Source organism: Panthera leo (genome assembly GCF_018350215.1).
Source record: "Panthera leo isolate Ple1 chromosome C1 unlocalized genomic scaffold, P.leo_Ple1_pat1.1 chrC1_random_Un_scaffold_68, whole genome shotgun sequence".
Classification (NCBI taxonomy): domain Eukaryota; kingdom Metazoa; phylum Chordata; class Mammalia; order Carnivora; family Felidae; genus Panthera; species Panthera leo.
The window spans coordinates 52,436-70,567 of record NW_024962222.1 but is presented as its reverse complement, the minus strand read 5'-3'; the positions used below and the strand labels follow the sequence as shown (position 1 = coordinate 70,567).

Sequence of the window (18,132 nt, the reverse complement as noted above, 5' to 3'; positions counted from 1 at the left end):
GCCAGATGGTTCCCCAGGGGAATTGCACCTGACATTAAAGAAGGGTCCGTACCTATTCTCCTGAAGCTGTTTGAAATAGAAATGGGGGGAAAACTTCCAAACTCATCCTACAAGGCCAGCATTAACTTGACCCCAAAACCATCCAAATCCCCACTAAAAAGGAGACTTGCAGACCAATCTCCCTGATGAACACGGATGCGAAAATTCTCCACAAGATACTAGCCACCCATACCCAACAATACATTAAAAGAATTATTCACGGGGTGCCTGGGTGGCTCAGTCGGTTGAGCGTCCAACTTCAGCTCAGGTCATGATCTCAAGGTTCGTGAGTTTGGGCCCCCATCGGGCTCTGTGCAGACAGTCCAGAGCCTGGAGCCTGCTTCGGATTCTGGGTCTCCCTCTCTCTCTGCCCCTCCCCCACCTGCGCTCTGTCTCCCTCTGCCTCTCAAACATAAAGAGAAAATTAAAACACAAAAAAACAACAAAGAATTATTCACCACAATCAGGGGGGGATTTATTCCTGGGCCGCAAGGTTTGTGTTAATATCTGCGCATCAACCAACCTGATACAGCACATGAATAAAAGAATGGATAAGAACCACATGATCCTCTCAATAGATGCAGGAAAAGTTTTTGACAAAATCCAGCATCCTTTCTTGAGAAAACCCTCAAGAAAGTAGGGATAGAAGGAACATACCTCAAGATCATATATACCGATTACAAAAGACCCACAGCTAATATCACCTCAGTGGGGAAAAACTGAGGTCCCTAAGGTCAGGAACACGACAGAAGGTCCACTCTCACCGCTCTTGTTGAACATAGCGTTGGAAGTCCTAGCCTCAGCAACCAGACAGCAAAAGAAATAAAAGGCATCCAAATCAGCAAGGAACAAGTCAAACTTTCACTCTTTGTAGACAACATGATACTCCACATGGAAAACCGGAAAGACTCCCCAAAACACTGCTAGAACTGATGCATGGATTCAGCAAATTCACTGGAATATGGTCAACGTACAGAAATTGCTTGCATTTCTGTATACCGATAATGAAGCAGCAGAAAGAGAAATCAAGGAACTGATCCCATTGACTAGGGTACTGAAAACCACAAAATACATGGGAATGAACCTACCAAAGAGGTAAAAGATTTGCTGTAACTATAAAAAGCTGTAAACTGTAGAAAACTTATGAAAGAAATTGAAGACACACACACAAAAATGGAAAAACAATCCATGCTCCTGGATCTGAGGAACAAATATTGTTAAAATGTCATCACTGGGGCGCCTGGGAGGCTCAGTCGGTTAAGCATATGACTTCAGCCCAGGTCATGGTCCCGCGCGTCGTGGGTTCGAGCCCCACGTCGGGCTCTGTGCTGACCGCTCAGAGCCTGGAGCCTGCTTCAAATTCTGGATCTCTCTCTCTCTCTCTGTCCCTCCCCTGTTTGCACTCTGTCTCTCTGTCTCCCAAGATAAAAGAAATACTAAAAAAAAAAAAAAAAAAATGTTTTTAATCTGAATACTACCCAAAGCAATCTACAGAGTCAATGCAATTCCTATCAAAAGAACACCAGCATTCTTCACAGAGCTAGAACAAGTAATCCTTACATTTCTGGACTTCAAGTCATATTATAAAGCTGTAATCATCAAGACAGTATGGTATCAGCACAAATACAGACACACAGAACCAGGGGACAGAAGAGAGAACTCAGAAATGGACCCACAAATCTATGGCCAAATAAGCTTCAACAACACATGAAAGATTATTCAATGGAAAAAAGACGGTCTCTTCGGCAAATGGGGTTGGAAAAACTGGACAGAGACGTGTGGAAGAATGAACCTGGAGAACGTTCTTACACCGTACACAAAAATAAACTCAAAATGGATGAAAGACTTAAATGTAGGACAGGAAACCATCAAAATCCTGCAGGAGAAGACAGGTGGCAACCTCTTTGACCTTGGCCGCAGCAACTTCTTACTACACATGTCTCCTGAGGCAAACATGAACCACTGGGATCTCATCAAGATGAAAAGCTTCAACAAACAACAAACTCAAAGGCAATCGAAGCAATGGGAGAAAATATTTACAAACAACATATCGGATAAAGAGTCAGTATTCAATATGTATAAAACAACCTTGATCAAACTCAAAACTCAACACCCAAGAAGCAAATGATCCCGTAAAGAATTGGGCAAAAGACAGAAACAGACACTTCTCCAAAGAAGACATCCAGATGGTAACAGACACACGAAAACTTGCTCAACATCATTCATCATCAGGGAAAAGGAAAGTAAAACCACAATGAGATACCACTCCTATCTGTCAGAATGGCTAAAATGAATAACAGATGGTGAGGATGTGGAGAAAGGGGACCACTTTGGCACTTTTGCTGGTAGAAATGCAAACTGGTGCAGCCACTCTGGAAAACAGTGCGGAAGTTCCTCAAGAAATTTAGAGAAGAGCTACCCTACAATCCGGCAATGGCACTACTAGGTAGTTATCCAAAGGACTCAAAAATGCTGATTCGAAGGGGCACCTGCACCCCAATGTTATAGTACTGTTATCAACAATAGCCAAAGGATGGAAAGAGCCCAGATGTCCATCGACGGATGAATGGATTGAGAAGACATGGTACATAAATTGATACAACGGAACATTACTTGGTGATGAAAAAGAATGGATCTGCCCTTTGCAACACTGTGGATGGAACTAGAGTGTATTATGCTAAGCCGAATAAGTCAATCAGAGAAAGATAAAGATCACATGATTTCACTCATATGTGGAATTTAAGACACAAACCAGATGCACCAGGGGAAAGGAAGGAAAATTAAGATAAAAACAGAGACAGAAGCAAACCATTAGAGAGAGACATTTAAATGCAAAGAATAACCTGAGACTTGCTGGAGGGGTTTTGGGTGGGAGATGGGCTAAATGGGTGATGGGCATTAGGGGGGCAGTTTTCGGGATGAGCACCGGGTGTCATTTGTAAGAGATGATACCCTAAAATCTCCTGCGGAAACCATTTATACACTATATGCGAACTCATTTGGATTTAAATAAATTAAAAAAAAAAAAATACAAACATTGAGCGAGGCCCCGAATAATTGGAGTCCGCAATACACCAGATACTGCTGTCTTCACTGTTTGACAGATGTGTGCGTGCACCTGTGTGCCAGGCAAGTTTCTGCCCTTCTCCTGGCCCAGACCTGTCGCTGACAAGAGTCAGAGATGCCTACGGCCTCCCACCAGCCACGGAGCCCTCCTTACCTGAGCTTCTCGGTCAAGGTCTCTGCCAACTTCCCCTGCTTACGCTGCAGCGTCTCCCCCAGCACGGATTCGATGATGTCTTTCAACTCTTCACACTCTGAGAACACAGACACCGGCCTCAGTGGACAAGCTACACGTGCCGCTGTGCTCGCTGCCTCCAGGGAGGGGGGCGGGGTGTACCCCAGGACAATGTAACCCCAGCATCGGGCTCTGCGCATCTCATTCCTCAGCCCCCCAGCTACACGGTATTTGATACCTCCCTGTTTTAGAGCTGAGGGAAGAGCAGCTCCAAGGCGTGGACAGGAACTAGACAAGGTGAATGACTGGGATTTGGCAGAATCAGAATCCACATCCCCTGACACTCACCCTGATCATGGCCACTCACCTGAGCTGGCAGCCTCTTAGGTAGGACACTAAGCAGGGACATGAAGTGAGGCCCTTAGGACCACAGGACTGACTCATGGTTCCCTTGAGTTGGATAATGAGCACATATCTCAAAGGCAAAAAGTTCACCCGTATACTCTTGTGTGCACTATAATGCGTAAAACCAGAAGGACCTGAAAGCGATACGGCCAAACACTAACAAAGCTTGTGGTATCAGAAGCAGCAGACGGGGGGGGGGGGGGGGGGGGGGGGGGGGGGGGCGCCTGAGTGGCTCAGTCTGGCGAGCTTCGCCTTGGGCTCGGGTCATGACCTCGTGGTTCGTGAGTGCAAGCCCCCGCAGCAGGCTCACTGCTCTCAGCGCAGAGCCCACTTCTCGGATCCCGTGTCCCTCTCTCACTGCCCGTCCCCTCCACTCAAAGCAGCAGGTACTATGACAGCAGCAGGATCACAGAGGAGGAATGTGAGGCACAGAAATCGGGGCAGGGCAGCATGGCGGGGAGCACAGGAAGACTGGCCCAGAGCCAGACTGTGTTCCCTCCACCCCAAGCTCCTGGGTGATGCCTTCCTTCGTCGTCTTCACAAGTGGTTTCCCGCACTTGTGTCACGGTTATCAGGAAAGATGCAAAGAAAACTTTGCTTGTCCTTACCCCAAAGCTCATCATCTCTTCACCTTGCTAAAGAGCCGCTTCCAACATTACTTTTCTCCCCATCAGTCATTTGTAATCCCACCTCCCCTTGTTTTATGGAAAACTCTTGGTAAGGAAACGGCAACAGTTCGGGCTCAGAGTCGTCAGGATTCCTTCCCATCGCCCCGCTGCACACATGCCCCTAACTCAGGATTCCTCCCGCCATGGCAGCCCCCTCTGAATGAACAGGCAGCTGGCCTCCCCATTCCAGGCTGACCGTGGGGGAGGGCCAGCTCCACACACTGGCTTGGGCGGTCACCGGGGCTGTGGTCTCCCCCGCTCACCCTCATTCTCACCGGGCCGCTTGACTCCTGGCCCAGGCCTGCCCTGCTGGCCGTCCTGCATCCTTGAAGGTTCCCCAGCTCAGGGAGAGACACAGGAGGGAGCACAGATTGTCTGATGGGCCTTGAAATGCCCTCTACCTCGCCACAGGGTGCCAATGGCTACCGAGGACTCAGGAAGCAGAGCCTGTGCCCACGAAGCACGGCTTCCCTCTCATCAGGGGAGTCACTGTCTGCATGGCATCGCTCATGGATACCGCAGTTTCAGGGAAAGCAGACCCATCTTCCAGCTCCTTGCAAGCTGGCCGTGTCCCCTGGTCCCCACCCGCGCCCCGTGTGCACCATCAGCAAGTTTCCCCAGTGAAACAGCTCGCTGCTTTGCCATTGGAACCTCAGAGAAGTGGGACGTGATGGAGTTCATTAGTCCGAGACACGAAGGCCAACAGTGATGCAGGATGTGACACACACACACACACACACACACAGGACCCTGAGAGGACCAGGCATTTCTGGGTCTGCGTCAGGAATCAATCACTAGAAAGTTAACTGTAACCCCACACTGTACAGCACTGCAAACCAACCTGGAGAAACTGCTAGTCTCGTTTTCCCCATTCTTCCCATCCTCGGCAAAATGAGGGTAAGACACCCACTTCCACTGGGTCCTCCGGGAGCTTTAGTCTGTTAAGCTTCCAACTCTTGATTTCGGCTCAGATCATGATCTCACATTCCTGAGATCGAGCCCCACGTCAGCCTCTGTGCTGACAGCACCGAGCCTGCTTGGCATCCTCTATCTCCCTCTCTCTCTGCTCCACCCCGACTAACACTGTCTCTCTCAAAACCAACAAACATACATTAAGAAATACCCACTGCTACTTTTCCTGGATTGTGGTCACAATGGAATTGATCGTGACGATGGAAATAGAGAAGACAAAGTCCGGAGAGGGCTTTCGTTTTCTCTCCACACAAAGCCAATTCCCGTCTCCAGGAATACAGACAGTCATCACTTTGGTGACCCTGACCTTGTAGGACTTACTATATTTCTGCAGCTGGTTGGCCAGGGAGTAGGCAGTAGCTTCGGATACAAGGAATTTCTCTCTGAGGTCTCGGAAGTCCTGCTGGCTTGCTTCCAGCTTGGATTGAAGCTCCTGGTTGAGTTCCAGGAGGCTCATTTCTGTCCCTGGATCAGACACCGGGTCAAGAGGTGCTGCCATGGTGACATGTGGCAGAAGAGGTAGAGCTGGGGACTGGGGAGAAGAAACCAAACACATGACGGGTTAAAAACAAGTGAAATCAAGTAGGTTCAATCAGGACTGAGGGGCGAGGATACAGCAATTCTTTACTTACTATCGGGAACAACTTGAACAACACCCCACAGCACTGGAGAGTCAGCAGCTCCAAAAAGAAGGTTCGAGATGCCAGAGTCGAGAGCCCGAGGCACTGCCTGTAGCTCAGACTCCAACCGGAATGACAGACCGAGCACCTGGCACGCCAGGTGACGGTCTGCAGTTGCAATAACAGAATTGGAACGCGGGGATGTCATGGAACCTTGGGAGCCATTGCCTTCCAGGTGCCAAGGCTACGCAGATACCCAAGGCTGCCTAGTCTCCCCTGAAGGTCACCACTGATGGGGACCACCCCTCAGCGGCCACTCTCAGTAGTTGTCTACCCTTGTGCTAATACCACAGATCCCATATCTCTCTCTGTCTGTCTCTGTTTTAAGTTTATTTATTTATTTTGAGAGAAAGCACGAGCACGTGAGCGGGATGGGGTGGAGGGAGTGGGAGAGAGAGAGAATCCCAAGCAGACTCTGTGCTATCTGCACAGTACCGTACGGGAGCCTTGATCTCATGAACCGTGAGATCAGGACCTGAGCCAAAATCAAGAATCAGACACTCAACCCAATGAGCCATCCAGGTGCCACAGACCCCATCTCTTTCCAAACACATCTCAGCATCGTTCTCACTGTTCATTCTTGTGTGTGCATAAAAACATCAAGGCAGAAATAGTTTCCCAAGTTTTACTAAAGGGCTGTCATCAAGCCACCCCACTTCTCTTTAAGGTCAAACAGACCTTCAGGCTTTTCCAGTGAGTGAAACATTCCAAAGTCTTAGACTGTCATGATGTTCTTCTCTGGGTCTCTCTAGTTTGTCCTCTATCCGTTAAAAAGTGTAAGACAGGAGGCAGAGTATAATACTAAGTGAATAAATATTTACTTGAGAAAAATGTTTTGTCCCAACTCTCACTGTTCTTCTGGCTGTTTTCCTGTGTTATGAGGCTTTCTTATCCCCTCTTGGGGCACCATTTTGGCTTTCCATTAAACTGATGTTGGATATCCCTATATCCTCGACTCCTTCTCTACGTGTGAGTTGTTTTTTTGTTGTTTTTATAATGTCACTAAACAACCATATTTCATGCTTGTCACTTACGGATTTCATGTGTCTCTCACAAGATCTCTTTCGAACTGTCAAAATGTTAATTTATACGTATGTCCTTGAATACATGTAGTGACCACCTACTTTGGAAACATCTATAAACTTGATGCTATTTGATTACGTTCATTTGGCCTACCTTCATATTTAATAGAACGGAGGTTAACAAACCCTCTGTTTGCTCTCTATTACTTAAGAGTCTGTTTCATGGTTTGCCTCTCTCTTTACCAACCGCCCATCGTTCATCTATTGGGTTTCTTAAATTCCACAGATGAGTGAAATCATATGATACGTGTCCTTCTCTGGCTGACTGACTTCACTTAGCATAATACACTCTCGCTCCATCCACGTCATTGCTAGAACTGATACACAAATTCAGTAAAGTCCCAGGACACAAAATCAACATACAGAAATCTCTTGCGTTCCCACACATCAATAATGAAGCACCACAAAGAAAAATCGAGGAGTTGAAACCATGTACAATTGCACCTAAAACCGTAAGATACTTAGGAATGAACCCAACCAAAGACGTAAAAGATCTGCACTCTGAAAACTAGAGAACCCTTACGAAAGGCACTGAAGAGGGCAGAAAGAAATGGAAAAACTTCCCGTGCTCATGGATTAGAAGAACAGATATCGTTAAAATGTTGATACTAACAAAAGCAATCCACACACTGACTGCAATCCCTATCAAAATACCACCAACCTTTTCCACAGAGCTACAACTAGCAATCCTCAACTTTGTATGCAACCAGAAAAGACCCCAAAGAGCCAAAGGAATCTTGGATGGCCTCGAAAGCCAACCTTGTACCCCACATCAAAGCGACTGACAGTACTTTTGCTGGAATACGTCTCAGTGTTTATTGCTCTAGAGTGACTTTCCTAAGGCGGCAACATGCCATTCTAATCTTATTTGAACTTGTCATTCTCACTCTCCTGTTTTTCATGAAATTATACTTTTTAGTGTTTGTTCTGTTGAATCGCTTTGGGTTTCTCCTCAAGACATTCTTATTGTGATGTTCATGTTCAATATTTGTTACCGATTTCCTGTCATTTGTTATTCTCTTTTCGGCTCGGTCATCTCTCTCTTTTTCAATTCTAACAGTTCTTTATTGGGGTCGAATTGACCTAGAGCAAAACGCACAAACCGCAAGCACACAGCTCAATGAATTTAACGTACGTATGCATCCTGTCACCACCCAGATCGAGATATAGAACACTTTCGTCCGTGGCGCAAAGTTCTCTTCTGCTCCTTGCCAGTCAATACCCATTTCCAAACACAAACACACTCTGAATTCTCACCCTAGACGACTTTTGCTTGTTCTTACACTTCATATAACTGCAATGATGTCGTATGTTCTCCTATGTTCTGTGTTCTCTCACTCGGTGTCTGGTTTTGAGATCTCGTCCTGATTAGCTGTGTGTCAGCCATTGGTGCTGATGCTGCCGAGAAATACTCTGCTTGGGGATTATAGCACAATTTGACTATCCGTGTTCCTGCTGGACAGATCTAGTTTTGGTTATCACACACAGAGTAAGGACAAATAATCATGTACAAACTGTGTTTGTGCAGACACCCACTGGTTCCTCCCAGGTACACATCCTAGGAATAAAATGCTTGGGGAAAGCAGAGAAACTGACACAGACTTTTGCAAAGGCTTTGTCTCCTAGATTTCCGCCCAAAGATAGGCAGTCCCAGTTTCTCTACATTCCCACATACCTGGTATTCTTGGTCCTTTTGATTTTAGCCATTCTGCTAGCTGTTAGTGCTCGGTTTAGTTTTCGAATGCTCTTGGTCATTTGGGTATCTTCTTTTATGAAGCTCCTTTTGAGATCTTTTCCTCATCAATAAGCTCGGTTCTCTGTAATTTTCTTTGTGATGTGTGTAAGTTCCTTCTGTATTTTGGATAAGGTCGTTGCCATATATGAGGTATTGCAAGGAATTATTCCTGGACTGTGGATTGTGTTTTCACTGTGTATTTTATGATGACTTTTTAAATTTTACATATTTTGAGAGGGGGAGGGGCAGACAGAGAGGGAGAGGGTGTGTCTTTTCACTTTTTAAATAGTGATTTATGATCAACGAAGGATTTAATACTTTATGAAATCCAGGTTTTTATACTTTTTTTCTAAGTTCTTTATGTTGATAGAGAAAGTGAGTAGGGGAGGGGGAGGGAGAGAGATTCCCAGGCAGGCTCCACACTGTCAGGATGGAGCCCAATGCCCCCGGGGCTCAAACCCGTGAAGTGTGAGATCATGACCTGAGCCAGAATCCAGTGCCGGACGCGGACCTGACCAAGCCATCCAGGCACCCTTCCACATACATTTTAGAATTAGTTGGTAACTTCCCCCCAAAATGCCTACTCCAATAGGAATCAGGGTAATATTGATTTGGTATTCCAACAAGATTGGATCTTCTCATCTATGAAGGTGCTGTATACACTTTTATATGTATCTAGATCTCCTTTAATTTCTGTCAGCAATAGTTGTCTGGAGTCTTCCTTATATGTGTTCTTATGCATTTAATGATTGTGTGGATGTGAATCTCTATTGTGTTTATTGAGTTTAATTTTATTTTGTTTTTAAATTTCATTTTCTAAATGCTCACGGTTGGTATGGAGAAATACACTAGATTATCACACGAATGCTACCGGGGGATACTTTGGGTACGTTAGACGGCATTTTTAAAGTGTACCATGCGGGGTATGGGTGGCCCAGTTAGTTAAGCATCTGACTCTCTGGACTTTGTCTCAGGCCATGATCTCACGGCTAGTGATTCAAGCCCACACATCGGGTGCTGTGCTGACAGTGTGGAACCTGCTTGGGATTGTCTTGCTCTCCCTCTCTCTCTCCCCCTTCCCTGCTCAATCTCAGAATAAATAAATAAACATTAAAAAAGTAAATAAGGCGTACAATTAAATGCACAGCAAAATCAAACTCCAGCTACCATCAAGACACGGCATTTCTTCCAGCTCACAACTTCCCTTGTGGCCCTTTGCAGTCCATCACTGTCTCCGCCTCAGCCCCAGGCACCCACTGACCCTACAGGTGGGTTTGCCTTTTTTAACAACTCTAGGTAGGTGGAACGCTTTGGTGCCTACATTCCTTGGTGCAGCATAAGGATTCTGAAATCCATCCATATTACTGCACGTATCGCCAGTTCGTGCTTTTTTATCGCTAAGTAGTATTCCTCCGAACGGCTACATCCTGTCGATTTATACAGTCACCTACTAGTGGCCTCTGTGTGGTCTCCAGGGTTTAGCCACTGTGAAGAAAGCGATGGGGAGTATTCATGTACAGATCGGTGTGTAAATACTTAGAAGTGAAATGGCTGTTCATGTGAGTGGTCAATGTTTAACTATGGTTCAGCCTCTCTACATGACTGGACCAGTTTTCATTCCCACAAGTGTTGGAAACTTCTAGTGACTTCACATCCTCACCACATATATTTCCGGTCTTCTTCATTTTAGCCCATGGCAATGGACGTGTAATGCTAACTCATGGTAGCATTAACTTGTGTTCCTCCTGATGACTGAGTGTGTTCTGGAAAACTGACCTCCGTGCTTTGGAGCCAAAATATACCACAAAGACAGAGTCTGAGATAAGGAGGAACACTAACAGCTTTCTTGCTTTCCCAGGCAAAAAGGATGACAGCAGGCTAAGGCCTTCAAAAACTGCCAGCTCCTGCCCCTGGAGGAAGGGGTTGGGGGTCTTATCGGGAAAATCAAGGTGTGGCCAGTAGCGACAGCAACTGTGTACATGCCGCTACCCTCCTTCCTCATGTCCTGGGGTGTACCTGCTTCCTGATACAGAAGGCTAAGAAGGGAGGAGGGGAGCTTTGCAGAAGACAAGAAAAAGGTTACTTAGTTTAAAATCGAACCTGGGGAAACATCAGTGAAGCCATTTTCATTTTTCTTCAACTTTATGCCTTTAAGTGGTTTCCAGCGGAGCATCTTTTCAAGTGCTTTTTGGCCATGTGTATATCTTGTTTTGTGAGGTATTTCTTCTTCGAGACTTTTGACCAGGAGCGCCTGGGTGGCTCAGCTGGTTAAGTGTCCGACTGGTGATTTTGGTTCTGGTCATGCTCCCACAGTTCCTGAGATCGAGCCCCACTTCAGGGTTTGTGCTCACTGTGTGGAGCCTGCTTGGGATTCTGTCTCCCTCTCTCTCTGACCCTTGCCTGCTTGCTCTCTATAGCCCTCTCAGAATAGATAAAAATAAACTTAAAAGACTCTTGACCAATTCTCTTCTTGCACTGTCTTATCACACAAAATACGTGTCAGAACAGTACACTGAACACTACACAGCATTACCTTGAGAGATTAATGAACTAAACACATGGAGAGGTAAAATTTGCTGTGGATTGGAAGACCTCAATATGGTTTACATGTCAGTTCTTCCCAAATTGATCTACAGATCTGATACAAGGCCAATCAAAATTCCAGCAGACATGCTAGTAAACATTTCTAAGCTGATCCAACACTTCATATGGAAATGGAAAGGATCTTGAATTATCAAAGTGATTTTAAAAAGAAGAATGGTGGATGACTCAAGTGCCTATTCCAGAATGGCCATACGCATCTTTTACGCAATTTTGGAGTGATGTATCCTATTATTATTCAGTTGTAAGAGTTTCTGTACGTTCTCACTGAAGCTTGGAAGTTGCTCTACTCCCTTTGTACGTGAAGTACATGTCCTTGTTCTAAAATTGGGCCAATATTTATATTAGTTTTTATGTGGCGAGAGAATATGGAAGACCAGAAAGCATTTAACTTACCAGAGAGGAAGACAGATCATCACTGGTCATTATGGAGAGGATGACCCTATGAGATTTAGTGAAGTTGCCTCCGTTTCCCCAGCTGGCCAAGACATAGTGGGTAGTAGCCACAGATGCCAGCCGTTTCCTCTGAAGACCTTGGCAGTATTGACTGGTTGGAGCCACCATGGATCCCGGGTGTCAGTTGTGTCCTAAAAGGCTGAAATCTGGCTGAGGCTCCAGGGCTGTTGGGCCAAGGCAGGTCACCCAGCTGTTGGAAAACACACAGGCAGACCAGGACAATCACCGAGGTCATAGCCAGGCAGCTTTGGTCATTTCCTCCAAGGAACCCACCAGCACTACACTTCTCATGACTTCCTGTTTACCACACTGAGATCCCCAGGACAGTTGGGAGAATGTGTTATTCACCACTGTATTCGGGGTTCCTAGCACTGAGCCAAGCACTGAGGAGGCCCTCAGGGACTTCCTTTCACTGATCAAATACAAGTTGCTGCCAATCTCTGACCATCTCAACTCCATTCCAGTCACAAATGTCCAGTCAGGGGTCCCCTGCTTTCTCCCAAGAGGTAGCAAATCCCCTCCCTCAGAGAGGAAGCTGCCCTACCCTCTCCATGTCCCAGGACACTGCCCTGTGGTGAGCTCTGATGAAGACGGGGTTCTCCTCGGGGATTCCTCTCAATGGCTCACTCTGTCATGGGGAAGAGATGTCCTGGGCCTGGCCCCCACACCAATCCTCTGCTCTGTCACAACACAACACCCCAGTGTAGGAGAGCTACCACATTGTGTTTGCATCGTTCTCCCACTGCTTTGTCCTCCTCGGGAAATCGTATTGATTTCCAAGTTCTGAACACAGCCTCAGGAAAATGAAGCACTCAACCAATAGTCAAGAAAATCACTGGTCAACAGATATTATGTGTAAAGCCTTCCACATTCCTGACCAGAAATTCAGAAGAATATTATTAGTATTATGACTTCAAATGCAAGGGTCCCCTGCCCTGGCCCCTCTTGGCCTTAGGGCAAAACGATTTGAGGTAAGAATGGACATCTCCAAATCTGATCCAAACACCATTGATCCCTCCAAACCCACACTTCCTTGGAGGCCATCCACTGTCAGGGCAGCTCCAATGTCGAAGCTCAGGGACTGGGGCAGAGCCTCATGGTCACACCATCCTACCCTTAGAAACGGTGCTTCCCGGCAGTGCAAACCAACCCCCGTCCGTCCTGTGGGGCTCCCTGGCCGGTGCACCGTTCACTGTGGAGTGCGTTACACCCCCAGTCCTCACTGCTCGCCTCAGGCTGCTCCTTGCAGGGTTGGATGCTACTGTACGCGTTCCTCAGTTTCTCCAGATTGTTCTGAGCTCCACTTGCCCGTATTCTCAGGTCCTTGGGCAGCCACCGTTCCACCATTACCTTGTCCTTCTCTGGGTCATTCTCATGCTCCACACCTGCTGATTTTCTGTCTTCCATCGGCTCCCTCGGTCCTCTGTTTCCAGTGTGGGCTCAGCCGGGCTCCTGCAGGAGACACACAGACAAGGGACCAAGTCAGGTCTCAGCCACAGTCCTCAGGACACGTTTAACAGGCACCTCAGTCCCTCGTGCTCTCAGAGAGACGGAGCGGCAAGGGACTTTGGAGAAGTTGAATGACAACCTTATCTTACAGACAAGGAAACTGAGGCCCAGAGAGATGAGGAGATTTTCCCAAACTCCCTCATCGCTTGATGGCAGCACACACACCAACAGGTGCCTTGGCCGCAAGCTTCCCTTGGACTCTCCTATCACACCCTCCAGGAACCCACATCTGAATTTCAGAGGACACTGATCAAACATCTGTACCCCACCCCCGTCCCCGTTAAAACAAAAATGTCACAAGGACCTTTCTTGGGACACTTCCTTGTCACACTTCTACAGCCCTGTAGTTTATACTCAGTTGATTTTCAAGCCTGGCTGGCACAATGGGCCCAAGGAACTCAACAATTAAGTAAAATTCATCACAGCAGAAATTAAAATGTATTGATGTGGTTATCTATAAGACACCGATCTCCTGGGCTGGAAAATCATCTTCCTGACAGCGGGCGCTCTGCCTGCCCTGTTCATCCCGTCTCTGCAGCGCCTCCATTAAGAGCCTGCCAGGGAAAACGTTCAGTAAATACTTGTCAAGCAGATAAATAACAGTTCTCAGGAACAACTGCCTTTACCTATCTCTAGTCCCAACCACAGTTCCAAACAAACCGTATCCAGGGTCTGTGCTGAAGCGATAAAAGCACAGCCTTAAGAAAAGCAGGCCCAGATTCCAAAACCAGCTTTACCACATGCCACATGTGCTTCAGTGGATGATTTCAGTATCTCTTGGAGCATGTTTATCGCATGTATAATAAGAGAAGAATGTATACTGTAAGGTAGAGAAATCAGCATGAACCACGAGAGTATTGGATCAGAAAATGTGAGATCATGCAGCACACAGGGGTAGCCAACCTGCAAGGAGAATGAGAGAGCAGGCATCTGAGAAATTCATCTGACAGAAGTCCTCTAGCAGCAGGAAGGCGAGGACTATCTTACCTTAAGCAATCTGAATCACGGCACCAGAAGATGTTACCAGTGGGAGATTCTGCATTGTGTGAATGGAGAGCTCAGTGCTTAGATTCCCCGTGAACGACTGACGTGAGGATCCATGCCCGAATGAACACAGTGACGGGGTACCCGGCTGGCTCAGTCGGTAAACCATGCGACTCTTGATCTCGGGGCTGGAAGCTCAAGCCCCACGTTGGCGGTGCGCCTACTTAAAATATAAAATGAAAATAAAAGCAAAAGTATGCTACCAGCCCGTGGAAGGACAGTAGGGCAGTAGATGAAGGACAGCACATTCTCAAGATGGGAATGCAGGCAGGCCCGGAGGGGCAACAGCACCAGGGTTAGGGGTGTCTTTTCTTCCTCTGTTTGCACAGGTTATGGGTCATAGCTGGTGTGGTCTCCAACTGAAGTTGTTTCCAATCATCTAAGGAGCTTGTCCTATCGGTCAGGAGGGGCAGTTTTTGGCTCTACAAGGTTGTTGCTGGAACTGTCATGGTCATCTTCCCCTCCCAGGGGATCAAAACCACAGGGTCAATATTTTATGATGAAGCCATCGGGCATTGTAGGACACAAGCTAGAAAGGAGAGCACGTGCCGTGTCCCTGCTCTTCTAGTCCCAGGAGGCGGGAAACCACAAAACCACTCTCTACCACCACCCTTGCCTCCAGCTCCTGTCCAGCTGCCTACTCTATCAAGTTAACACTAGGAACAATTCCTTTTGACCCATTTGGAAAGGAGAAATGGAGCCACAGAACGATTCAAGAGACTTCGTCAATGTCACACTTTTGTCACCAGGGTTGCACCTACAGCTTCTGAGGCCAGAGTGCTCTCTTTTCTTGTTCTCTATGTTAGGGATTTCCAGGGAGAAAGAACAAGGCCAGCCCCCAATGCCCTGAACTCTGCACTCCCGGCTTGACTGTGTTGTTCTCATGCTGGAAAGAGAGGATCTGAGATACAGAATACCAACCTGAGATAAGACTGCTTTGAAACCTTGATAAATGAGACCAAACAAGGCTACCTCACAATATCGTTCAGGCCAGACAACAGCAAGGTCACAGTGAAATTTACAACGTCCCAAACATCTTCTTTTCATAAGGAAATGCTATCGCTTCTTTACCACAAGCATAGAATGTCCAGTGCTAATAGGCTTCAATATAGAACAAACCCTGCTTACTTCCATCAGCCCCCACCCACATCAACCAACCAAAGCCCAAATCCTATCATAGATCCTCTTAGTGAGACCTTGGGGTGTGTTCTTTCTGGCTGCAAGCAATAAAAATCCCAACCTCTTTAGTGAGAGGTGTCTTCCTGGCAATTTGGCTTAAAGGAATTAACACCGACCTTCCAGGAATGAGCAGCTGTAAACACCCAGCCTCAGGAAGAAAGGTTACATTGTCTGGGACATGCCCAGGCTCTGGGGCTCCAGACCTGATTTTTATCTTGAAAACTAAAAGAAAATAAAAGACTCTCTCTACCAAACCCCCTTGGTAACTAACATGAAACTTAGGCGCTCAGGCAGGATGTTTTTCTCCACATCTGATTTAAAATAGAGATTAAGGATAAGGTTAAGAAAGAAGCTAGTTAAGAGAGAATGTGTAGCACATGTGTAGCTTCCCAGGGCCTGGGATCACTTAAAACCCAGTATTCCTAGCTGGGCTTGAAGCTCCAAGCCTTCAGTTGCAGATGAATGAGCTCTCTCTTGACCCAACCAAAGGCAGGCGCTGATCCTCTCCCTGGCCTCTCTAGCCCCCAGTTGCCACTCTGGGCTCTTCTGCCTTGTGTAACTCCATCAGCTCAGAAGATATTGAGCCCATGAGGCTCCTGGCTGGCTCCGTTGGTAAAGCCCGTGACTCTTGATCTCAGGGTTGTAAGCTCGAGCCTGGATTGGGTGTAGAGATTACTAAAAATGAAATTCAAAACAAACAAACAAAAAGAAGACATCGAGCCCAAAAACCATGTTGCCATATCTACAGCTATGTGACATCAGAGCATCACAAAATCTTCTGTTGGCTACAACGTTGCAGGACTCTCCCATGCCACGTTCAGGAGATGCTACATTTCTTTCAGTAATTAGTCAATATCAAGACGTCCTCACCCCATCCAACTGAAACGTATGCTGTTCGGAATGCATTTGTCCCTGTTGTGTAGCAAAAGCCGAACTCGGTTTGGCGCCTGGCGGTCTCGGTAAAGCACATGGAGGACTTGGCCGGTTCCTTCCATCTGGTCTCCTTCACATGGGTGCCTGGCCCTTCCCTTCCTTTCTCCTCCCACGACACTGTGGGGTACTGGTCTCCACTCCTTCCCCCCACCCCCGCCCCCGGCGAGTGAGAGACTCACATGACATCTCTTTTTCCCCCAGACATCCCACTCCTTGTATCTGTGCTTACCAGACACACCTTCTGGGTCTTTCTTCATTTTGTTTCCTTAAAGTTTTTGCTGACTTCTAGAATATATCCGTGGCATATATTTGGCGAATCTTTTTGTTGTTGTTCTTATTCCTTCTATTGACGTTTTCATTTTCAAGAGCTATTTTTCTACACCGGTCTCATAACCAGGGAGCATCCAAGGCCTGAGGCCTTAGAATCCACACTGGGCCTGAACCTAGAGGGTAATGACATCACTTCCTGCCTGGTAGGCCAGCAGGCCATTGGCCAGGAGGGTGGGATGGGCGGGGAGAGGTGTGGGGGAGCATCATGGGAGTGGCAGCCAAGGAACCCATGTAAAGGGGCCTGTCTCCTGTGGATGAGGCTTGACAGTGGCTGCTGTTTAGGCTTCTGTTGCTCACAGACTCTAGGACCTGATACTCTAGGACTGCTACCTGATTTGCTTGCAAGTGTGGGCAGACGGACGCGTGTGTATGTGTGCACGCGTGCATGTGTGTGTGTGTGTGTGTGTGTGTGTGCGCACAGGGGCAGGCCTGCATCCTAGAGACCGTGAATGTACATTGTGAAGAATACAAGGTTGTGCCCAGGCGACACAGGCTGGGTTTCTATGTATGGTCCTGTAGGTATTCAAAAGTGGCCGTATGTTTTCAAGATACAATTGCTTTGTTGGACTTCTTGTCTGCTTGGTTAGTTCTACCCACGTGTCATGAAAGCCATGTTACCAACATGTTTGGCCATAAAGGCCACTGCATCGTCAGCTCACCAAGATGGTACGCTTTACGTCCTATGAAGTTTTACTCACAGTTTTGAGGATAAACTTGGGAGGCACAAGCAATGCCACAGCAAGGGTGAGGCCAGTAACACTATCTGCGAGAACCTTTTTCCCACATTAGAACGTGTTCTGGCCTGAGTCGACCACGTGTGGTGTCTGGTGTACGAGGTCGTCACTTATATAGCATGAAGCTGTTTAGGGCCATCTCCTGTGCTGATACGTACATAACTGATGTGACAGGTTGCAAGGAACGAGGCCTCACAAATCCAGAGTCTCAGTTTGATTCCCTGAAGAGTTCTCCACACACCCCATACATCCTGCTCTCAGCATGCCATAGGGAAGAACTCTCCCAATAGGAACCACCATTAGTATCTTTGTCAACAGGTTTCTCACCAGATGTTTACAAGGAAACTTGACTGGGGCATGTTTCTTTTTCCAGGCCTGCCTCACCAAAGGAGATAATAACAAGTGAAAGGAACACAGTTTCTCTTCTAGTCCCCGATTGTCTAGGTGGAGGGGCTCCTGGGTGGCTCAGCTGGTTAGGCCTCTTGCTCTTGATTTTGGCTCAGGTCATCTCATGGATCATGGGATCC

The 18,132-nt window shown here is 47.1% G+C and overlaps 1 pseudogene; it reads right to left on the bottom strand.

Annotated features, from left to right (window-relative positions):
- Positions 1 to 13,660, bottom strand: part of LOC122212738 — a 31,942-nt pseudogene extending 18,282 nt beyond the window's left edge.
- Positions 13,661 to 18,132: the final 4,472 nt, after the last annotated feature.